Source organism: Montipora foliosa, unplaced genomic scaffold (assembly GCF_036669935.1).
Source record: "Montipora foliosa isolate CH-2021 unplaced genomic scaffold, ASM3666993v2 scaffold_380, whole genome shotgun sequence".
NCBI lineage: Eukaryota > Metazoa > Cnidaria > Anthozoa > Scleractinia > Acroporidae > Montipora > Montipora foliosa.
The window spans coordinates 202501-227435 of NW_027179680.1; the positions used below are offsets into that span (position 1 = coordinate 202501).

At 39.0% G+C, this 24935-nt stretch overlaps 1 protein-coding gene across 3 annotated transcripts in view; it reads left to right on the plus strand.

Moving 5' to 3' along the window:
- LOC137987693 (uncharacterized) overlaps window positions 1–24935 on the plus strand; it is a 56900-nt gene that overhangs the window by 19650 nt on the left and 12315 nt on the right. For 2 of the 3 annotated variants that reach the window (XR_011120697.1, XR_011120699.1), the window contains 2 exons: window positions 20098–20178; window positions 20553–20670. The gene's annotated coding sequence lies outside the window, so the exon portion shown is untranslated. The remainder of the gene's footprint in view (window positions 1–20097; window positions 20179–20552; window positions 20671–24935) is intronic. The other variant, XR_011120698.1, reaches the window with a different exon arrangement.

Here is a 24935-nt window from a genome sequence, read left to right on the forward strand (position 1 = left end):
ATATCAGCAGAACAGCAGACTATTAAAGATCTTGCAATTTTTCTATGAACTATTGTTATTTGACGATAAAAACTGTGATAAGATATTTTTAAAAAGCATATTAAGAAAGGTTTTTTAAAAAACGACGCGAACGTTTCGACGTTGAGCTAAACATGTCTTTCATACCTAATGGTCCTCGAGGAATTTTTGTATTCGCTATTCGCTTCTTTCCCATTCCCATAATGCAATACGTTTTGGGGGTTTCTTTGCATCATCAAACAATACAAGTTACTTGCTCTTGGGACTGTATCATGCTTCAGTGAACTGGTCTGAGGGTGCCCTATACTTTATACGTGAAGCGTGATGGGGCGATATATTTTCTCGTGAATTAATTTTCTTTTTATTCGTGATTCGTGTTTAAAGATGGTAAGATCGTTTCATGTCCACGCGAACGAATTTTTTTAATTAAAGGTGACTCGTGAATGAAGATTTGAATTAAACGTGATTCGTGAACCACTGTGTTTTGCGTGATGAATTTCCAGCCATTTTATTGTTTTAAAAATGTACGTATTGTTTTCGAACGGCTTTGATCAGGTTTTGATAGGACATGGATTTCATTTGGATCGATAAAAGTCATAAAATAGACCACCAATGGTTTTTGAACAAATAAGGTAAGACATTACTCCATCTTTTGTCGCGTATGCCTACAGACAACCTCAGAAAGATTTGAACCACGTGCTCTGACGTAGAGCTGGTTTGAAGTGAACCGGCTTCAAAAGAGAGAGGTGAATTGAACCAACTAGTGTCATTAGAGCGGGAATAGTCGGAATATTGACCAATATTTTGGCTTTCGTGCACAGACGCTACATACATGAATACAACGGACTAACCGTGCGTGACTGGTGCAGGAAATAAGGAAAACGACTTATACCGCAAATAATACGTTTCGGTGAATTCAACGACAGTCCATTAACTCAGGAGACCTCAGAAGACTATCAATCGAATTTTCAGTAGAAAAGCAGTCATCTACAGCGAACGACGGCGAATCGAGGCGTGCAAACACACAAATCTTAGATTATTTTTCTTACTCTAGAAAAGACTAGAAGTAGTAAAGGGTCGCATTAGTTAGAAGTCGAAATGTGGCTCCATCAAACAAGGACAAGTCCAGAGATTCCAACCCTCCCGATTTGATGTGTTCCCTCCCGCTTTCCCGATTTTTATCAGATTCTCCCGATTTATCATGAAATTCTGAAAACAAGGAAAAAATTCTTAGTCTTAAGTACTTTTTTGCGATCTGAGTGTAAAACGTTTAATACGTATCCTCAGGAGTATCCTATAATGTCTCGCCCAGTCTCCCCATTGAATACCCTGTGTTGAGCAGACGCAAGGCCCGCAGTCTTACTCAGTCATAAGAATAAAGACCTTATAGAATATCACAAAAATGGTGTCAAAATGCAGGAAATGCCACTTGAGAGAAACTGAATTTGCAAAATTTCCTGGGGGAGGGGGTTACCCCCGGACCCCTCCTACAGGCTCGTGCCTTCGGCGCTAAAAAATACTCCCTAATTTCCTTCAAAACTCAAAAGGGGTTGGAATTTCTGCAAGTCAGACAGACCTGCGATTTAGATGACCACTTAATCGAAGAGTCAAACTCGGAGAGTAAACACCTTTATAGAAAGGTTACAAGAAGTGAAAATATTAATGCGTGAATTTCATTTTTATTTTTACGTGAAACGTGATCGTCTCAAATTTCGCGTGAACGTGAAAGAATTTTGAATATTATTTGTGACGCGTGAAAAGGCGAAATATTTTTGCGTGACCGAGTTTTACAAAGGGGTATAGGGGACCCGCTGGTATGGGCGGCCGTCACCGCCAAAAATACGAAGTATGTCAAATGGAATACAGCAACTTGAACTGGATCATTGGTGCAGTGCAGAGCTGACCAAATGATTTAGAAATGATCCAGCCTAAATACAAGTAGTCCTGTTGCCTTTTGTTAAATGGTTCACTCAAACCCTAAACGAAATAGGAAGATAGAAAATTCTCAAGTCATTACTGTTAAAACGGGAAAGACTAAATGAAACCGTTTTGTGGAAATGAAAATCGGTTCATCTTCCAAACACGAACCAGTATAGAGTGTTAACGAACGGTCCGGTGTGATGTTACTAAATGGCTTACCTTTAATAACCTAACATGGTTCAGACCTTCGATGTTCAATGTAATATGAAACCGTTTAACGAAATGTCGATTGATTGGGTGTAATTACAAATGCTTCATCGAAACAACAAATGACTCTGAAAGGAACTCATATGGTACAGATATGAATCCATCTAAAATGAAATGGTTTATGCAAAGGAAAAATGGTTTGCCCTGATGTGCCAGACCTTACTGGTTTTTCCGGCGCATTTTCGCTTCATTTTTGCAAAATACGATCAATTGTATCACACAATTGTATAGATATGTTTCCTTTCAATTCAATTAAATCAAATCCTTTTGTATCCGGCCTACTGCGCACGTGATTAACTTGGAGATCAGTTTTCCTAGTGAACTCAGATCACGCGCAGTAGGCGAAAAGAGCTTGTCTTGCGCAACCGTTTACGCTAGTTTTATCCAGATTTTCGATGCGTCAGTGACGTATATGAAAAATCTATCCGGAGCTTGATCAAAGTAAGTTGTCGTGTTTGTTGACCGTCTGGTTTTGCTTGGCTAAACTGCAGAATACCCGGCCACGTATTTACATATCGATGGTATGTGTTGTTATATGCTGCGTTCTATTGCTTTTTCGAAGCGATAAATTAGTTCACTTCATTGGTAGTTTCTCCATTTACATATTAATCGTTAGCAGTAGGTTTCTTCTGTATTGTTTCTTGGTTCGGACAGAACAAATCACAAAGACTATTGAGGGTTACTACGACTAGTAAGAGATTAGGTACCTGCAGTCTGCGTAGCAAGGGCTAAAAGGGGATAGAAAGAGGGAGACAGAGCGAGTGCTCTGCCTCCTTTCCCTTCCCTTTCAGCGCTTGTTACGCTCGCTAAGATATCTCCACCCTCTTTCAAGTCAAGTCAGTCAAGTCAGGTCAAGGGTTAGGGTTAGGGTTAGGGTCCAGAAGTAACGATTAATACAAATTAGTACTTAAAACATAAAATCAAGAGATTGCGAAGGAAAAGAAGTTTTAAAATTGGAGGTTCATTTTGCAGAGTTTGGGACACCTAAATAGTTCATGGAACTAACTTAGTAGGTGACCCAAAACAAGAATAGGAGTAGAAGGAATAGAGATGCAAAATAATTGTTTTAGGTAAAAAGTATTACTTCATTAATTAAATAGCAGTTAAAGATGATATAATCGTAAAACATTATAATTAGGAATCAATAATAGTATTATAACCATCAATCACAGAATTCAGTCTTGATATATTGACGAAAACAGGAAAACGGCTTGATTTTCTTAACATCAATAGATAAAGAATTCCAAAGCTTTGGACCAGTGTAAATGAGAGAACGAATCCCGTATTGAGTGGTATGAAAAGATGTAACAAACAGATTATCAATCTGTGCTTGACGTGTATTATATGAATGAAAAGAAGCCACTGGATTAAATAAATTAACAAAACTAGAAGGGCTTAGTTTATGGTACCACTGATAAACAAAAGAGAGAAATTCAAGATCAATTATATCAGAGAATTTCAGGAGTCTGAGAGACTTCAGCAGTGGCTCAAAGTGTGATCTTGGGTCGGAAAAAGTCGTTATTCTGACGACTCGTTTTTGCAAGGTAGTTACTGGATATGTGAGACCCCAAACTTGAATACCATAAGTAAGAAAGGGGTAAATTAGGAATAGTAAAGCATAATGAGTATATCAACATTAACATAGTACCTTCATTTGGAAATATGAATAGTGTTTTCGATAGTTTTAAGGAAAAGTTCATTAACATGATTCTTCCAAGTCAAGTTTGAGTTAAAAGCGACACCTAAGTATTTGACTGTGGAGACTTCTTGGATGCTTTTAGTTTCTTAGAATGAAAAAGAACAAATTTGGTTTTCAAAATACTGAGAGCTAGTCTATTAGAGTTCATCCACTCAATCACCGCATAGAGCTCTTGATTTAGGATTAGTTCAAGATCATGAAGGTTTTTTCCGTGAACAGTATATATTAGTGTCAATTATGAAAAAAAAAACCATCATAAGTGAGAACTGAGTTTTAAACGTGGGATTTGAAATTTTCGCGTCGCCTTGTCTAATTCCTTCTCCTCTGTTCTGGAGTTCCTTTAAAAGAGTTATCCTTGTCCTTTTGCCGCATTTTGCACCTTTTGAAAAGTAGTCCAAAAGGAGGGAATTAGGGTGACGTGGGTGTAAACGTTTCCCACGGGTGATTGTGTGCTTTGACGGTATTCTTACGTTGCCTTTGAGGAATACATTAATTAAGGACCACCCGAAGTTTTGATTATCCTTATACTGTACTAGAATTAACTGGCGGCAGGAGATTCAGGAGTTAACCTGAATAAGTTTCCCTTTTTTTTAAAGAGGGAAAATTGGCGCTCCTGCTTTATGACAATGAAATCAAAGCTGTTAATTATCATCGATTAAGCGTGTGTTATCAGCAGAGCAGTAGTCTGTCAAAGATCTTGCAAATGTCGTTCACACCGAATGTTGGTATTCAAGTTTAAGCGATCACCCTCGTGGTCAACAAAAATATTAGTTAAATTTTCTCTTCGGTATTTGATACCTACTTCTCAATGTTTTCGTTAACTTGAACTGAAAAGGTTGAATAGCACATTTTTCCTTGACTTCCGCATGGTAAGCATACCGAAAGTTACAATTAAGTGGCGGCACTAACAATTTCTCTAGATCTTCCCATTTTGATTGCTTGTCTTTGTGGGTGCATCTTATCTCTCGCGTCCAAAAGTCCTTTTTTAAAGCTTTAGTGACGTTCGTAGCATTGTTACCAAGCGGGAGAGGATTTTTCAGTCGGCCTTTGAATTCCGAGTTTTTCGAGATCAATGAATTATTAGAAAACGAATACTGAAGGCTCGGGAAAACGCTTCGGTGTTGTTATAGAATTCTGTCGGTGTGAGAGAAAGATCTCGTAGCGACAACAGAATACAGGGCAAATTCAGTTTTGCCAACGAGTCAGCTGAGCGAAAACGCGTGGCTGACGAGGCGGCAGCGTTAATAGAGAGTGTTGTGTGTATGCAGAAAAAAAAAATCGAGCTCTCCAGACAAAATGTAATGCAAGATAAGGGAACAAGGGTCGCTCATCGTGTGACTTCAAGAACCAATGAAGGCGTGTGGTTTAAAGTAACGTAAAGTTTATTTAAAGACTCATTGCAGCAATATACACAGTATCAGGCTGAATTACTGGGCCATATATAGTATTGTATAATACTAAATATAGGAAACAATAAATTATAATATATAGTTACTACAACTATATTATGAATAAATCAATACAAGCTACTTAATGTACTTATAGGTGACACACTCTTGCGTGCGCTTTGTTCTACAAGAAGGACGCATGCTACGACTAACGCCAGATCTGAGATTGTAATTGTGAACAAACTCCTCCCGTTCGGGGAGAATAAGGTGCAAGGGGTGGTTCTCGTTCCGGAGTCTATCAATATAAACCTGGCACAGATGGGTGCGCCTCTCACTTAATGTTGTTAGATTGAATGCAATTAACACCTCAAGGTCGAGACAGCAGAAAGCAAATCGTTATCTTTAAGAAAGTTATGACATTTTTTAATTTCGAAGACATGTTTCGATGTTACAAACATCATCGTCAGTACAAAATATTTGAAAAACCGTTAGGACTTATATAACAACTAGGCGAAACTTGCATAATTAAATATGATTAAGTGACAAGAAATACATATTTGAGTGAGTTACAGAGTGTTAGAAAGAATGTAGAGCCTAAAGCGTAAGTGTCAGGTTGACGTGATGAACTTGTTGGTTTAAATTAGGCTGTTCCCAATTTATATGCATAGCCTCCTTGAGTTTAAGTTGAAATTTAGTAGGGGCGGAATCAAGGATTTCGAAACAGTCCGCAGAGCAAGATTGACGACAACGTTCTGAGCTTAGAACCCTAACTTGTAATTCATTAAAGGAAAAATGATGCGCATAGCCCTTTTCTAATTGCTCTCTATCTTATAGGATAGAAAATCTGGTATATTTTGCCACACGGGGGCAGCGTATTCTAGGATAGGACGAACAACAGTTGTATAAACTTTTGCTAATCAAGCTGTGGGTGCACCACATTAAGTCTCTTGTTTCCCTTCTTCACAATATGTTCTACATGATGGTTCCATTTCAGATCATTACTTATATAAACACCTAATAACTTTTATGTCAGGACTCTCCCAATTGAATTACCACCAATTAGAGGGTCCCCTATACCCCTTTGTAAAACTCGGTCACGCAAAAATATATTTCACCTTTTCACGCGTCTCAAATAATATTCAAAATTCTTTCACGTTCACGCGAAATTAGAGACGATCACGTTTCACGTAAAAATAAAAATGAAATTCACGCATTAATATTTTCACTTCTTGTAACCTTTCTATAAAGGTGTTTATCCTCCGAGTTTGACTCTTTGATTGAGTGGTCATCTAAATCAGAGGTCTGTCTGAATTGCAGAGATTACAACCCCTTTTGAGTTTTGAAGGAAATTAGAGGTTATTTTTTAGCGCCGAAGGCACGAGCCTGTAGGAGGGGTCCGGGGGTAACCCCCTCCCCCAGGAAATTTTGCAAATTCAGTTTCTCTCGAGTGGCATTTCCTGCATTTTGACACCATTTTTGTGATATTCTATAAGGTCTTTATTCTTATGACTGAGTAAGACTGCGGGCCTTACGAGTCTGCTCAACACAGGGTATTCAATGGGGAGACTGGGCGAGACATTATAGGATACTCCTGAGGATACGTATTAAACGTTTTACACTCAGATCGCAAAAAAGTACTTAAGACTAAGAATTTTTTCCTTGTTTTCAGAATTTCATGATAAATCGGGAGAATCTGGTAAAAATCGGGAAAGCGGGAGGGAACACATCAAATCGGGAGGGTTTGTTGGAATCTCTGGACTTGTCCTTGTTTGATGGAGCCACATTTCGACTTCTAACTAATGCGACCCTTTACTACTTCTAGTCTTTTCTAGAGTAAGAAAAATAATCTAAGATTTGTGTGTTTGCACGCATCGATTCGCCGTCGTTCGCTGTAGATGACTGCTTTTCTACTGAAAATTCGATTGTTAGTCTTCTGAGGTCTCCTGAGTTAATGGACTGTCGTTGAATTCACCGAAACGTATTATTTGCGGTATAAGTTGTTTTCCTTATTTCCTGCACCAGTCACGCACGGTTAGTCCGTTGTATTCATGTATGTAGCGTCTGTGCACGAAAGCCAAAATATTGGTCAATATTCCGACTATTCCCGCTCTAATGACACTAGTTGGTTCAATTCACCTCTCTCTTTTGAAGCCGGTTCACTTCAAACCAGCTCTACGTCAGAGCACGTGGTTCAAATCTTTCTGAGGTTGTCTGTCGGCATACGCGACAAAAGATGCAGTAATGTCTTACCTTATTTGTTCAAAAACCATTGGTGGTCTATTTTATGACTTTTATCGATCCAAATGAAATCCATGTCCTATCAAGACCTAATCAAAGCCGTTCGAAAACAATACGTACATTTTTAAAACAATAAAATGGCTGGAAATTCATCACGCAAAACACAGTGGTTCACGAATCACGTTTAATTCAAATCTTCATTCACGGGTCATGTTTAATTAAAAAAAATTCGTTCGCGTGGACATGAAACGATCTTACCATCTTTAATCACGAATAACGAATAAAAACAATTTTAAATCACGATTCACGAGAAAATATATCGCGCCATCACGCTTCACGTATAAAGTATAGGACACCCTCCAATTACAATAGGATGCAATTACAATAGGATTGTGGGAGCTGGTCATTTGTGAACCCACAAATGACCAGCTCCCAACGTCAGTGGCTTCATAGCTCAGTTGGTGAGAGCGTCGCACCGGAATCGCGAGGTCACGGGTTCAAACCGCCTTGAAGTCCTGAATTTTTCAGGCCTTTCTACGCAATTGTATAAATTGCGTTCATAACTGCGAAGATCATAGCTTCACTTGATTTCATATCCGCAGTTCATATATGATTCATTTCATATACCATTTCATCAAAATTATGATTGTTCATAAATTTGATTAGCATTTCTTTGCATGTAGTGGGATTCAGTTTCATTCTATGATCTTCAGAAAAGGCATAATTATCCCGCGTAAATCCGTCAAGCACCTTAGCAAGAGTGCACGTCATAGCGATCGATCGCAAATCGGTCTCTATCTGCTGCGGAGGAGAGATTTTAGGAGTTGGATTCAACAGTGAGGCCTTCAGGGCGTCAGGAAAATAACGCTCGGTCAGGGATGTATTGTAAATACCCTTGACAACTGGTGCCAGTTCTTGAGTAGTTCTTGAGTGTCATGTCATTAGACAAACATCGTTCTCGTGGATACTTTTAATCGTGTTCGGAGGTGAGTGAAAACAATTTTTTTTGGCCTTCCTCTAACCATTGTGTTAAACACACTTGATTTGAGCGTTTTTTATATTTTTTCTTTAATCAGCGTTTTCTATATCGAGTGAACGAGCTCAAGACTGAACCAGCGTTCGTGTTCTCATCGGCCGCTGTCGTCAATCTCGGCCCGCGTGCCGTTGTCGAGTTAAGCATTGTGACCACTGAGTTGTGAACCATTTAATTTAATTTTCAAAGGAAATAATGTTTTCTTTTAAGTACACAATTAAACTACCAATTTGACATATAACTCATGGCTGTAAATAAAAATTGTGTAAGGGAAACAACTTTCATGTGTCTTGGAAGAGAGTTTTTGAATTGATTCTCCAATGACATGTTTACAATGAGAACGTTTTTTACATGGCATCGATTCTATCCAACTTAATTATTGTATATTCCTGTTAAAATTACGGCCGTTCAAAAATTAGAGCAGTACTTTAAATATTATTGCAAAACACGTTGAAATTTACATTGTGCGAGATATAAAGAGAGCAAGGGTTGTACTTATATTTCTCTTGTTATTTGTTGTTACGTCGGATGCCCTAGGCAGCCCGTGTTAAAAATCGGGTGAATTCCGTTTTATTTTCATCATATCGCTTTGTTTTTCTATTGTACAAACTTATTGGCCCCAGTCCAACTTGGAAAAACATGTAGCCTGTTCCAGGCTCCCAGATAGTCGGGGAAACGAATACAACTGCCTGGGAAAAGCGAGTGGGGGCTTGGGTCGAGGCGAGGCGGGGGAGCTTGTAAGCATCTCTTCAAATTACCAGCTCCTGGGGTACCTTCTGATTGGTCAATTTTGACAGTTTACATCAACACTTACGTCATCATTTCGATTCACGCGCGGAGCTTACGCGTAGCACGAAAGAAAGTCGTCAACTCTGTCGCCGGGTGTCTTAAAGTTTTCTCAAACGTACAAGCGCTCAGATTCGAGCAAAAGTTGTGTCTGTTGAACTTTACTCGAGAAAAAGATCCGTTTGCAATGCTTCCAACCGGTTTTGGTAAAAGCATAAATTTTCAGTTACTTCCGCGCGTTGTGAAAGCGCTTCAATGTTGATACATCGGTGGACACCGCTTACAATATAGCATCACCAAGTACGATATATAGTTTGAATTTTATCGCACACGCACAACTATTATGTCCCCCTGCACGCCACAATTGTTAGCATTCAACGGCGCTCTCTGATAACCCTGACGAACGAGAAAAAATACAATATTATGCTATTCTTTCTTACGCAATTAAATTTCTGCGTGATGATCTCATCGCCTTCGAAAAAATGAGAGAAAGAAGAAAAAACCACTTTGCAATAGCGCAAAAATTTCCCGGAAACAGGCGTGTATCTCCGTTGCATGTGACCACTGAAATGATAAAATCTTTTGCTGTCTTAAAGCTTTAAAATATCAAGCGATTTCAGGAAGCGAAGGTGATGGCTACGTGTCTGTATACTGCAAATGCAATTGAACTCATCCACATGAAATATCGATCTTTCACATTCATTATCGGTTGTCCTGAAGCATCAGAGCTGAATTTCATTGATGAGACCATCTTATCATCTAGGCCAGAAACTTCAATGGTTGGATTTCTGTTTTCCTCGGAAAAGTCAAAGCGCTTTGACAATGCCTTTGTTTGCTTGTAAAGTTATTATCTTAATAGTGCCTTAAATTCTAGCTAACGTCCTCGCACAAGTGAGACAACAGTGACAACGGAAAGTTTTTCGTTCCGCACCTTCCAACCCAAAGGAAGCAGCAACATCGGCCAACGCTAAATAAGGAAACTCGAGGAATCTTGGTTCCCAAACACGTCACGTTTTTTTTGGAAAACCTGAAGAACTTAGAAATATAGCCTTTAGAGAATCAACGCATCACCTCTGAACAACAATAAAAGAATCCCGCTTGAACTCGCGTGGAACCACACAAGGCCGCCCATTTTCAACACTTTGACATTGACATTTTGACATGCGAAAGGTTATTTGCAAAGTGGGCGGAATGAAGAATTTAAAGAGATGCTTACAGGCTACCCCGCCTCGCCTCGACCCAAGCCCCCACTCATTTTTCGCACGCATTTTTGCTAGTGAGTCTAATTAGCACATAAACAAAAGAATGCATTTTTGGCCTCTATTTATGCATTCGGGCTGTGGCCATCCCTCAAACTGACATTGGACGTTTGGACAATTACATTGGACAATTACACGACGCAATATCCCATCTTAATATGACAAGCTTACCGCTGTAAAACGAACGAAAACAGGCAGAATAGTCCTTTTCTCGGTTAGTTTTTCTCATTTGCATTACAATGTAATCTAGCATGTATGTGAGGCAATTTCGGGCTATTTTGTAGTTTTAACCCGAAATTGCCTCACACACACGTTAGATTTCATTGTAATGCAAATGAGAAAAACTAACCGTGAAAAGACTTGACTAAGTAAAGTGTAATGTGAAGTGCTAGGTTTCTACCCCAAATGAACCATGTGAGCGTTAGCCCTACTAATGGAAATGGGCCCACACAAGGACAGAGAAACCGCTCTGGCCAGGGTGGGAAATTGAACCCACGACCTTTGGGTTAGATCACCGCTGCTCTACCGACTGAGCTACAAGGTCAGACGGGAGCAGGCCGTGGGAACTGAAGATCTTTAAGTCACGGCAATGAACATGTACAATAACAAGGAAGGATTAGAGTCTAATGTATAAAACTAGCACTTCACATTGCACTCTAATCATTTAAGTCTGTTCAAATATAAGTGCTACACGGCCAACGTTTGCAAAAACGCAATCCTTCCTTGTAACTGTGAAAAGGGCTATTTGAGCTTAAGTTAAACAAGAAAGAGCGTTTCTAAGCTAAGCCGCGCTGATCTACAGTATTTAGGTCTAAAAACCCCGTTGAAGACGATTAACTTTCAATTGTTTTGCTGGGTACTACTATGTCAATACTCTAAAAAATTCGATTTTCTAGGAGCTTGTCTCGTTAGTCTAGTGGATATCGGAAACTGCAAGGTGAAGCCTAAGGATTACGGTTAGGGTCACCCTAACCCTAATCCGGGTTCAACTCTTTGCCTCGCCTATTGTGAATCTTCACAGCTTGTTTAAAATGTTTGTTTCTTTGAAGTAGCTTTGAAGTCTAAAGTAGATTGTACGTCGTGTAAGTTGAATAAAAAGGGAAATGTCAGTTTGAGGGATAGAAATAAGTGACGACCCTGTCGTGCGGCCGCGGATGCCTTGCAGGTTTTGAGTCATATGAGACTAGTTTTTCACTGAAGAACGTTGCGGCTCGGCCGGATTCAACTGACGAGGTCAGTCTCCCTCTGTCAGGCTATAAACAAAAATTTGAAAGAATGTGACAGACCTGCACGGTCTCCCTTTTGCGGGTTTGTTGTTTCAGATACATGTAATTATAAAACCTTCATTTTACAGTTTGCTTTAACGCGTCAGTATTGTTTTAAGATTTGACACTGCTAGGTTGTACGTACTGACAAATGGTATGGTTTTCTCGCTAGTTTTGTCTTTTGTTTAAGTGCCGACTGCCTTCCAAAAAAGTTAATCTCAGATGGTGTTTCTCGATAAGATGCGTAGGGTAGCCTCGCCCTTCAAGACGGGCTTTGAATCGAGATAGTGCCTCCTCAAATGTTGTTTTTGAAGAGTTTGTTCGGCGAAACCTACTAACCTCTCTATTGATAAGACCCTTCTTGACACCAGGCGGGTGACAAGAGATAAAATGCCTCAATCAGTGAATTGGAAGGTTTCAGTCGGCGCGGCTTGTGATATGTTTTGATATGGTGAGTAGATTCTTTAAGGAATCGTTCTCCTTTGTATACTATTGTCGGTCTAGGAAAGTGATCTTCTTTTCTTAAATTTAGGCAGTTAACTTTATCGTTACGTTGAAGTTGTTAGCTTGTGGAAGGAAAAGGTTGATTTCCCGTTTATTTGCGTCCATAGTGAGAAAACTTCATCGATGAAACGTTTCCATGCGGTTGGTTTAACGTTACTCTGACTTAGCATCTTTGTTTCAATTTCTGTGAACAAAACCTACAGTCCATGTACTACCATGCACGAACAAATTTGACTGCCTTGTTAATGAAATACTGTGTATTCAATATCTTAAACCAGCATTAAATGTATAGTCGGATTCTCTTCGTGCTAAAGTATTCATGTAATTAGCTTGGCACTCTTTTATGCAAATTCGTTTCAACTTAGCCTTTTCACAAACCGCATTTTATCTTTATGTAACCTTGATAATGGCGCAAGATGCACCGAAACGTCGGTTTCTGTCACTTATATTTCGGGATGTAGATAAACAGGAAATCAACCCGTGTTCATTGCACAAGCTAACAACTTCAACCTAACGATAAAGTTAACCGCTTAAATTTCAGAAAAGGAGATCACTTTCCTAGACCGACAACAGTATACAAAGGAGAACGATTCCACAAGGAATCTATTCACCATATCAAAACATATCACCAGCCGCGCCGACTGAAACCTTCCAATACACTGATCGAAGCATTTTACCTCTTGTCACCCGCCCCGGTGTCAAGAAGGGTTTTAAAAACGGAGAGGCTAGTAGGCTTCGCCGAACAAACTCTTTGAGGAGGCACTATCTCGATTCAATTCCCGTCTTGAAAGGCGAGGCTACCGTACGCATTTCATCGAGAGAACACCATCTGAGGTCAATTTTTCTGGAAGGCAGTCGGCACTTAAAAAGCCAAAACTAGCGAGAAAACCCTACCATTTGTCAGTACGTACAACCCAGCGGTGTCAAGTCTTACATGTAATCTGTCTTTCTATTTCTTCGGTAAAAAGGTGGCCACCAAATGTAATCAGAATTAATGTCGGCTATTCTTCTAAACATCGGTCGTCGGTTTTTCACTGTTTTTAAATCGACGAGGCAGCGATAAACTAGCCTGCGATCGGCTGTCACTTGCCGGAAATACGCTAGCGATATACCAGCGAAGATAAAAATCTATACTTTGTTACAAGAAGGATAATTGATTTCGTGAACTGCAATAAAGAGCTGAGAAATAAGGTTTGGAAAAAATTTGAGTGATTTCTGCAAATCAATTGAACTATTCTGGATCCACCCCTCCTTTCTGGCTGTGATCATCGTTCATAAAGGACCATCAAGGTAATGAGAACTGATACGAGTTTAATCTCTTTTTTAAATCTCAAGATGTCTGAGTTTCCGGGTCTGAAAATAGGTCTGAAAACTGATTTGAGAAACAGTGTCGGCTGCTGTTTTGAACCTTATTTGTCTTACACTCTCTGATCGACACGCCGGCGATCAACCGGACAAGATAAATATCTCGGCCTGTTGCTGTTGCATATGAACATTGCGTGACCATAGGAGAGCAATTCAGGTGATAACACTTGAGACGAATATTTTGAGAGTCTGAGTTTTCGGGGGTCTGAGGTCTGAGGTCTGAGTTTTCGGGGTCTGAGTTTTCGTGACACCCATTCAATTCTGCTGTTCTCCTACAATACATTCTTTACATTACCGAGACAAAAACAACAGCTTTGATTCGGTTCGGTTGGGTCGGGTGTCTGCAAACCAAAGACCAACGATCCAAGCCAAGAAACGGGCTTCCCAGCACCTAAATTGAGTTGATTAAGTTGGGCGGCACGGAATTGACGATAAAATAATTTAGTATATACTTAAACAGTGGATAGCGTTGAATGCGCGCTCTGATTTGCTACTCAAATTCCAGATATCCTTTGCGATTCACCTCCGAGCGATTCGCGCGGATTTTGCGCCCGAAAAAGTTGTAATCTTTGCAGGAATAAATGAGTTAAAATCATCTTTCTGTGCTATATTATCTCACTGTTTTAGTATATACTAAAACAACTATTCACCTCAGTGTCGGTGGCTAGTGGTGGATATTACCAAGCTGAGAAGCGGCGAGGTAGATATCCACCACTAACCACCACCACTTTGGTGAAAAGTTGCTAAATATGTTGAGAAGATAGTCTCTTTTTTTGCAAAACTCAATTAAATATATGGTAATTTACCACAGATGGACCATCATCTTCTCTTTCATTCCTTTTTTACAGAAAATTGTTTAATTGCAATTGTCCGTGGTAAGGACGAATGAGTTTTAAGAGAGGCAAGAAGCCAGGGCTAATCAAACCAAAGTGGTACAGAAAAGGTTTCACTTTACTGCTACTACTATTACCAAAAAATGAAGTTATCTTTTTCTTTGGATTAAAAAACTGTTAGCTAAACACTTAGTGACCCAAGTTTTAAGCCTTGATTTAAAAAAGACACCTGTTTATTTTAACTGGAATTTTCTTATTAATGGTCAGTCATTACTAACTTTAAAACCTTGAGAGAGCTGGATCGAGAAGAAAATTACCTCAAAGACTCCCGACGCTAGTTTAACAATACAATGCATGTGTACGCGCGTTTTGCATATATAATAAGCAGCATTTACAAGGTGAAATGTTAATGACGTCAGTTTCATCATCATCATCATCGTCATTTTATTTCAATAGTTTAAATTTAACATATTGGAGAAATACACAACCCAAAGCCAATCGAGGCGGGCTGTGTAACTTAAGCCTGGTTTACACTGGACATAAGCATAAGGGTTTGCATAACGAAGTTCACACATGTTGCATAAGCATAAGAAAAGTGACATACGCAAACATAGTTAGCTCCAGAAAAAAACTCGCTGGAGAATGGGACGAGCAACGTTTCCAAAAGAAATTCTCCTCCTACTATTACTCCTTCTGCTTCATGGAAGAAGACGACAGCGACAAGGGAGAGAACGAGAAAACAAAAGGAAGAAGTCCTGTTGGGTAAGGGATATTTTCCGAAAGAGGAAAGAACAAAGAGACTCGGCAACTGTAACCAGCGGACTGATAATTTTATTTCTGGCGATTTGTCTCAAAGGCGGGGATCGAATAATTGCGAACCGCCCCAGCAAGTTTCTCGTAAAAAACAGTACGTTTGGACGCCATCTTAGGCTCTATTAACTTGAATATCCGTTGGCATAAAAAACAGCTGACACTTCAGTCTTATGCTTATGTTTATGTTGTACCCGGTTTACACAGTTATAAACGTGACGTGAGCATAAGCACAAGCATGAGCATAAGGAAATGGAAACGATTCCTTTTCCTCATGTTTGTGCTTATGCTTATGTCACTCCCGGTTTACACAGCTTTTGCTTATGCTGTTGCTTATGCTTATGCTTATGTCACAGTGTCAACCAGGCTTTATGGTTGTAATAATGTCGGAAACTTTTTTGTGCCTGCACATGTGGTTCTAATTCGCAATTTACATGAGCCTGGCTTTTTGATGCTCGAATTTGGACCAAAAATTTTCTTACAGTTGTTTTCCCTATGAAGTTAAGTACCAAAAACGAACTGACGTTTGCTTTGCATTTGTCAATAGGAGGTTTAAAAACACTACCAAACCCTTGACCAACGTAGTCGTTTATTTTGCTTAGCAAGACTGTCTTGCCTGTCACTAAAATGTGAAATTTTTCCCAATTTATGTCATGTTATGTTCTCGCGTCGCAGTATTCATTACTTGATGTGTAATAGCTTAAGAAACGGCCTTCCAGGATACTGCGTAACTTAGCAGACGAAAATAATCAAACTATTTCACACCTCCTTTCAATTTCAGTTCAGATGCCCAATGTAGTTTATAAAAACTTGCGGTTCTACATTGGAACTGAACCGCTGCGTCAAAAAAGCAAGAAACAAATACAACTCACCAAAATCAAAGAGCCTATTCGTTATGTTTATTCCAGTAACAATAGAATTATTGGAATCAAGTTTTTCTGCTCCGTTAAAATGGTTTGCAGTCTTCTAGGGGCTTATTGGAAAGTAAAGATACTGTTTGCAAATAATCATGTCTAACCCTAACCCTAAACCCTGTATTCAAATTTGCCAACAAAAAGAAAATAACCCTTTGTTTTGAACAATCAACAATCAATCAACCTCTGGTCTGACGTTAATGACAAGATTACGTGATGATAAACATCATTATTTTTTGTGAGTAAATGTGTGTCCCTCGTAAAAGTGCTTTCAATAAATAGTTGCAACAAAAGGCAGCATTTCTTGAAGCCTTAATTTCTGCCGTTGTTTTTGTCGGGTCGAGACTTGTGCACGAGCTTTTTTATCTGTTAGTTCAATCCTTTTTGACATTTTTTATGTCAAATGTAACACCACTTTTTGCAAGCTACCTTTGAGGCTGGTTCGTCGGAGTAAAAATGCCTCTTAATTCTTAAAGTGTATATGACAGATTTTTTTTTATTTGCTCGATAAAATCTCCATAATGCACTGATAAGTATGGAAAAAATTTTTTTCGATAGCGATTTTTCTTCCCCGTGTTTTGATGGACCAAAAACGTGAAATTTCACTTCCGGTGGGGTACAAAACCGCGAAACCGAAAACAGAAGACTGGGGATGATTGTGACGTCATTTCAGGACATCTAGTTTCGCGGAAAACAGATTTCTCAGTGTTTTCTTATACGTGTGCTAAGTAATCGCGCCCAGAAATGGTACAAAAGTGCGTTGTTTTTGGGTGTAGTAATACGAAAGACGAGAAAAGAGGTATCTCTATCCATCAGATACCACTTTTTGAAGATCAAAGACCAGAAGCGAAGAAAAGAAGGCGAAAGTGGATTGCCTTCGTAAATGTCACGCGTAAGAACTGGACAGCATCCAAGCATTCGGTGATCTGTTCTGTTCATTTCACGCCAGAAGACTTCAGCCGTTTATCTTACGATGGTCAGGAATATCAGCGGCGACTGAAAAGAGATGAAATTGGTGTCGTTTCTATACCGAGCGTGCACAGTGTAAAGCCACCGGAGGAAGAAACGAATAGAGACGTCCGCATGAGACGCCGTGAGGTATGTCTCACCTTTATGTGATAGAGCTAGTATGAGATACCCCGGGGGGGGGACTCCCATATGAAACAGACGGGGATGCTCGTCGGAAATTTTGAATTTAACCCCTAAAGGAGACCAATCTAGGCGTGGCTTAAGCAAATTTTGACCTCTAAAAGAGACCGTTTAAAAACACAAAAATACGACACGCAATGAGTTTTAATGATAAAAAGGCATAATCATCGAATGCTTTTATCTAAAAAGAAAATTTAAAAGGAAATTTGACTTCGCGTAATTCTGTGTTACTTCGCAGAACCCTAAACGTGACGTTTTGCCCGGAACACCCTAAGCGAGACCAAAATCCAAAATTTACACCCCTAAGCGAGACGACGAGCATCCCCGTCTGTTTCATATGGGAGTCCCCCCCCGGGTGAGATACACGGTACGCAAACAGTTCTTTCAAGCTTTTTGACCGCATGAAAATGCGTAGTCGGTATTACATGTTATCTTTTACCACGAATTATTATTAGTTTTGTGCTTGCGGCGTATTCTTTTCTCTGTTTGCGTACCGTGTATCTCATACTAGCTCTATCACATAAAGGTGAGACATACCTCACGGCGTTTCATGCGGACGTCTCTATTCGTTTCTTCCTCCGGTGGCTTTACACTGTGCACGCTCGGTATAGAAACGACACCAATTTCATCTCTTTTCAGTCGCCGCTGATATTCCTGACCATCGTAAGATAAACGGCTGAAGTCTTCTGGCGTGAAATGAACAGAACAGATCACCGAATGCTTGGATGCTGTCCAGTTCTTACGCGTGACATTTACGAAGGCAATCCACTTTCGCCTTCTTTTCTTCGCTTCTGGTCTTTGATCTTCAAAAAGTGGTATCTGATGGATAGAGATACCTCTTTTCTCGTCTTTCGTATTACTACACCCAAAAACAACGCACTTTTGTACCATTTCTGGGCGCAATTACTTAGCACACGTATAAGAAAACACTGAGAAATCTGTTTTCCGCGAAACTAGATGTCCTGAAATGACGTCACAATCATCCCCAGTCTTCTGTTTTCGGTTTCGCGGTTTTGTACCCCACCGGAAATGAAATTTCACGTTTTTGGTCCATCAAAACACGGGGAAGAAAAATCGCTATCGAAAATTTTTTTTTCCATACTCATCAGTGCATTATGGGGATTTTATCGAGCAAATAAAAAAAAATCTGTCATATACACTTTAATCAATAGACTTAATTTTCGTACACGCCTACTTGCTTGCTGTCACCATCAACACTGTTATGCATGACGAACCAATACACCTTATTCCAAAATGGCCGTCATTTAAATATTCTTTTGTTTTTATTCAAATTAGCCCTTGATGCTTCGTTCTTGAGCTGAAAATTCAAAAGAATATTTTGCCTTGAACAAGGCATCAAGGTCTAATTTGAATAAAAACAAAAGAATATCTAAATGGCGGCCATTTTGGAGTAAGGTGCATGGCACAATAAGTATCGTACTGGACCGCGTTTCTTTATTGAGATCTCAGTCAAAGTACAACACTAATTAATTAGTTCTTTTTAACATTTTGTAAAGGGTAATCAATGTTGAATTGTTTGGTTTTAACTAGTGGTAACAATCTTTTCTGAATGAAAAGATTTACAAGGGAACAGATTGATCCCTTAGGGACAATAAAATGCACAAAAACAAGTTTGTTGTGATCAGAGGGTAGTCATATAACAAATCACATTTGATTGTCTCTCCTTTTTTATCATGTTTTGGTTTAGTCATAATAGTTTTCGCACTCTTTTCACATTACTGGTTGCTGTTATACATGTAGTGTGAAGACACAGACAGGAAAGTTTTCTGTCCTGATGGTGGCGATATTGTCACATTGCCATATATTTTTTCACAAGAGATGAAGCGCGAGTCTCCTGTCGATTATGTACTATAGCTACTATATTCATTAAAAATGATCTCAAAATGACATGATATAAGGTTGACAATGAGCGTTGTTAAAAAGATTTCAAAGCAAGCGATTCCATCGAAAACATGCATTTCAGAATTGCTTATTTTTGCTTTAAAATGTCTGTGCTCCGCCATTTTGATAAATTCTGGCATTGTACGGTTGCCTCACTATATAAAAGCTTCTTGTGCATCATATCACAATTGTACGCGATGAAAGTACTTTTCTGCTCTTGTAGCGGCATAATTTGATGAACAAAGAATACAACAACACACGCCATTCATATTCACATAAGTGGCTGGGTATTCTGCAGTTTAACATGAAAGTGAAAAAAGAAACGAATCATAACGTTATATTTGATAAAAAAAAAATCTTGTTTATCGCAGAATTCTCCTGTTTAAGCCGGTTAATGTTAATTAGAAAGAAAGGTCTCTCAAATTAGCATGTGTTATTTTTCTTTGATAACTTCCTCCCTTGAGGATACTTCCTGGTGATTTTCCAGAGACCATTCATCTCCTTTCGTCCTCTTATTTTATTTAATCACTGGTGGAGAACTGGCGTTATAGGTTTTAATTTAATTGTTCATTGTTTCTGCTGTGCATGACGATTGCCCTTGGGAATAGTCAGTGAATAGCTACTGATCTCCGGCGCTAATGGCGCGAGAACGTGATCCACGAGGAACAGACAAATGGGTGATAAATTAATGAGTTCTTTTGTCTACTACTCTGATGATTTCTTAATTGTTTTCAACTTGCTTATAAGGAGCAATCAAACGAAGACATCTGTTTATTATCAGTATCCGGAACAGCTAGGAATGACGACTTATTTTCAACCGGCCAAGAGGTAACAAGCTTTTTTGAACGTATTCTGTTGCAAAGGCTTTTTGTCTATGAATAGTTAAGCTTAAGCCCTTATTCTTATCCTGTCGTGTAGTTTGTCTTTCTTTTTTGCTTTTTACAAGCTAATGCCGTTGGTTTAACGAGTTAGTGCAAGTTAAGGTTTTTTAACTCTATATTTTTTCCTCTCTCATCAAGTCAACTAATATCGGCAACTTATGAATCTTAAACAACATAGCAGCACAATATCGAATCAGCAGTTCACATGTGTGGTTTCTCACCGGCGTTGTGAATGCCCGTCATGTGTTTAAAGTTTTGCCAGTTTAACTGAATTGTCTTGTAAGGAGTGGCCATAATAAACTTGCAATTGTTTTTCGATAGGCAGGATGCATTGAGACCGGAGGTTCGTCATGGACAGCGCTGAATACAACATGACGGTTTAGTGGCCACCTTCTTCCTGCCCCGTCTCATTTGTCAAGCACTGTACATCACTGACAAGGTAAGAGTGGGCGAATAAATCTCAAGTGGTTTTACACTTTATTTTGCACAGACTGTATCTATTCTGTTTGATGTTCCGTAAAATACGAAAGTGTTAAATGGTTTATTCAGCTGAACGTTGTTTGCAGAGCGGTTTACTGCTTGACTGCTTGTTTCAGATTTTTTTCTTTAAAATATAGTTCGCCTTAGTTCTCATGTGTTTGTAATGGTTTCAATTCTTAAACACTTTTCAGAAAGATAATTTTGATGAATCAAACAAAGTACAATCAATTCTATAATTACTGGGTTGCCAAACCCAGTCGGAATCTGCCTTGCATTTCGTGTTTTTTTTAATTTCCCGTGTCGGTAAATGTCTTGCCTGTCACTCCCCTGCTAAGTGGTGTCTTTGTGCATAGTCTTCTGCGCGTATTTTGTTAGGTTTGAGGGGGCTGGTATAATGCGTAGATTTCCCGGGTGCACACAGGAGAACATTTAATTAAAGTTCAATGGCGTCGAAAGTCATTGTAACGTGCATGGCATTTTAGTGCATCTTTAAAAAATAGATACCTTTATGGAGCTCAAGAATGGAACGTCAATTGGATTAACAAGACAGGCGGTGAAAAATAAATATCTGGAATCTAAATAGCTACGAGTAATAGACTTCGACAACAACTATCGACCGCCGAGCCGAAATCAAAGTGACCTGTATTTCTAATATTTTACTACGTCTGCTGTTATGTACAACACTGAAACCAAATGAAAAAAAATTATCTCGTAACTTATGGGTTCAACAAAGTCAGAGAAGGAAGCGAACACCTTAAGTGGAACTGATCTCTGTCTGGTTATTTGTATTACGGTGTTTGTACTCAACTCTGCACAGTCCTCAGGTAAAATTGGAAGTGTGACAGTCAAGAATTCTTTGAAAGAAAGCTTTTGGTCTATTTTTTGCTTCATTATTCAAGGAAAATGTTCTTCCTGGAAAGGGTATGGTAATTTGACACGAATGAGTTTCTTGTCTTAACGCACAGTAATGAAATAGGATGGGGTTTTGCCTCTAACATCAAATATGTTGTTGGTTTCAAAATATTTCGCTGGAAAAGGTGGCCTTTATGAATTCATCATGTTTTGTAATATGCGAGCTTAACTGGATAGTTTTTATGGCAATAGTAAAGCACTTTCGTGTCAAAATAAGGCAAGCGTCTTTCTGTTGTGTTAACTTAATTAAATATAAATATACCAGGGGGCGTAACCTTGATTTCCACTCTCAAAATTACCTCCAGAACCTAATTTTTGCGTAGAATAAGCTTTTAAAATGATGTTCTTGTCTTCTGTGATGATACTTGACGATTCGGGAACATTTTGTGGAAAAATATTTATAACTGGTCACACGTGCAACTTGATCGCCCGAACTTGCCCGATTATGCATAACATCTACTTGGCCTTTTGACATCCCATTGAAAAAAAACTCCTAAAATATTCGCAGACCGGTCAATTTCTAACGAATAGAGAAAGATTTTCATTCTAACCAAAAATTCCTCTGCTAAGCATGAGAATTCGTAGCCTGCGAACGCAGACGTATTTCCGGCGGTCGTTTTTCTCCCCCGAAAAATAGCGTCTGCGAAACCGAGCTGCAAAACGATTTCTGTGACGTAAAATTCACATTAAGATTAATGGCGGGCAATATGGAGGATACTAAAAAAGACTGAGATTTTCGGTATCCAAAAGTTAAGTAGCCACCAGGAGGATGCGATCAAATATGTTGCGGCCTATGTTGGTCAATTTACCTACACGATTTGGAGAAAGTCTTTGCTTGTGGTGTTTTGGACCATGCGGTGCTCTTCTGGGAAAAATATTGTGATTGTGATTTACCCTTTTCGGATTGTTTTAGTAGAATATTCTATACTGAGATGTCCTTTGGTCTCCTTTTCTTTGACTCTGGTAGAGACAATGTCTTCAAGTTAGCGCCTTGAGTTTCCGCTTCAGGAAACGGTGTTAATGTAACTATTTGTACATTAAGCTCTCACTGAAGCTTCCAAAGGCTTCTTTAACGACGTTTTGTGGTCTCGGTGGGACAGAAACAAGCGCTAGAATTGGTGAAGGGCTAAGAATCCCCAAGGAAAACCGGCGCTCGGGACGATTTTACTGGTTGCTTTCCTGTATAGTTTTACTACGTCGAGCAAGCGTCACCAAAACTCAGATATTTCTTCGGCTCCAGTGCTCTGCTTTAATCTTGGCCGCTCTCTAAACTCGAAGAGTAATGTCACCGTCAAACTGTCTTTTAAGTTAGTCCTCAAGCTCGTCCATTTTACGAACAGCTTTCTTGTATCGTAGCTGTCGATAATAGCATTTCATGCGGCAGTTAGCCCACATAAATCGGCTCGAAGTATCAAAGAGATGTCCAAAACACTCTTACTAAATACATTTATCTTCTCCTTTGCAACCAAACAATTTACCCCTCAAAGAATGCAACATTCGCCACCACAGGGAATCTTAATTCTTTGGCGTTTCACTCATAGCTGTTCGTTTCAAAGGTTCGCTAGTGACAACGATAACACGAATTGCGCCGAGATCACCCGACTATCTGTTCTTTCATGGAACGTGATTGGCAAAAAAAAAAAAACAAAAGCAGTTACGTCACAGAAATCGTTTTGCAGCTCAGTTTTGCAGACGTTATTTTTCGAGGGAGAGAAACGACCGCCGGAAATACGTCTGCATTCGCAGGCTAGAGAATTCGACGAAGAGGTATGTGCGACTAAATTTGTTGCGTGCGTTGCTATTTTTGTGTTTCGATTGTGCAAATTGACAGAATATTAAATTATGAAAAAATATCTACAGATAAGATCGTTAAAAAATCTTTATTTTTAGCGGTTATTTGAACATAAAAGATTCAACGCTTGACGAGAAATAATATTTTCGTTAATATTTGAAAGAAAATTTCGCGGGAATCGGGACGCGGTGAAAATGACTTAAACAATTTACATACGTGCGTTCAAAAGTGATACGCGAGACAGGAATTTTATTTCTCTGACAAATGATTTTGTCATTGTAGTGCAAAATAAAATTTATTTGGGAAGCCAACGATATTTCTTTAACTTCCTGGTTAATCCAATTTATTGCTACGACTTCCTAGTGCGAAGAATGTTTACATGAAACTAGCTTGGAGTGTCGTGAAATTACACCATTTGCGTGACAATATATCCCTTTACTCTAACACAAACATCCAGGTAGTAACAAACTAAACATTTATTAACCATTTCTTCCGCTTTTGTGCTTGTCAACATTGTGATTTGCGATAATTCGCAAGTCTGTTTTGAAATCTCATAGATGTTCAGATTTTCAATTACATGGCCGCTCAACCTCGCAAATGTGTAAATAGTTCCCCTTGAAGTCAAAATAGATACGTCCTCAGGAACCCGACAAAGGCTTCCTGACCCGACAGATGAAATGTAGATATTCAGCTAAATATTACAGGAAAATTAAAAAACCAAAGACGGAAGTTTCCTCGCTAAAAAGTACGTTGTTTTACTTTGAAAACGACGAACGATTAACATTCTTTCACGTAGTTCATTCCGTTGACACAAGGTGATCACATGCACCTTTTCGGTTGCCTAGCACGTGATCAATTTTTTCCCTTTTACAACATCATGACCTTTCCATTCGTTCATAAATTCATTAATCTTTCGATAAGAATTTGATTCATCACTTCTTTTCATGTTCTGTTAACTCCTGGCTTTTACGGTACTTTTTGGTGCAAACAATGTTTTGACTTGGCATCAGATTAGACTAACAAGAAGAGGATTGCTACCTATAGTGGAGGTTATTGCTGTATACACCCTTTTAATAAGTCTAATATATGCCGTTTTCCGCTAATGACGTCGAACTCGTGCTTTCAAATTTTATTCAGAAATGTACAAAGGCCCAAAATTTTTCCGATTTCTTTTGTTGTTTTAAGCCTTTGTACATTTCTGAATAAAATTTGAAAGCACGAGTTCGACGTCATTAGCGGAAAACGGCATATATTAGACTTATTAAAAGGGTGTATAAATTCAAGCCAAATTGTTATTTATCGTTACACCGAAGATGACGGAGGTGCGTCGAAACATGTTTGCAAATTCTTTTGGAACATCAAAACAGCATTTGAATTGCAACAAAATCGCTAATCACTTCCAAACTATCACGAGGTAAAGTTTGGTTTCTTAACATGTATTTGGACATTGCACTACATTCTCTTTCCACTTTTTACTGGACTAGACACAGCTCAGTCAAAGATGTCTAGAACTGAACTTT